The sequence below is a fragment of the Aulonocara stuartgranti genome, assembly GCF_965226115.1.
Source record: "Aulonocara stuartgranti genome assembly, chromosome: 18".
NCBI classification, from domain to species: Eukaryota; Metazoa; Chordata; class Actinopteri; order Cichliformes; family Cichlidae; genus Aulonocara; species Aulonocara stuartgranti.
Genome location: NC_138954.1, coordinates 16,888,243 through 16,888,658, shown reverse-complemented (window position 1 = coordinate 16,888,658; position 416 = coordinate 16,888,243).

Below are 416 nucleotides of genomic sequence, written 5' to 3'. Positions count from 1 at the left end.
AAATTGTATTTTTTATGTTTTTAGGCGGTTATAGACACAGCAACCCTACTTCAGTAACCTATTTTCCAAGAATCCCACCGAAAGCGATACTTTTAAACACCACTCAGCAGCCATCTTGGAACGCACTTTGGAGAGTTATTTTGAAATTTCATATAAAATATGTGACCATTAAAACATAAGCCACTGAATTTATAACCTAACAGGCAAATCTGTTTTAAAAGAAACTGTTCAAAGATGATATCAAATCTGATAACGTTTGTTATGCCTGTGAAGCCATGTATGTAATATTGTACTATATAAAAGTAAAACTGAAACGCACTGAATTAGCATCACTGCTGCTATGCTGTTACCATATCATGTCTCTCTTAAAATGTGTTCGGTTGTTTTAACGATGAATAAACATTTTAGGACTTTCT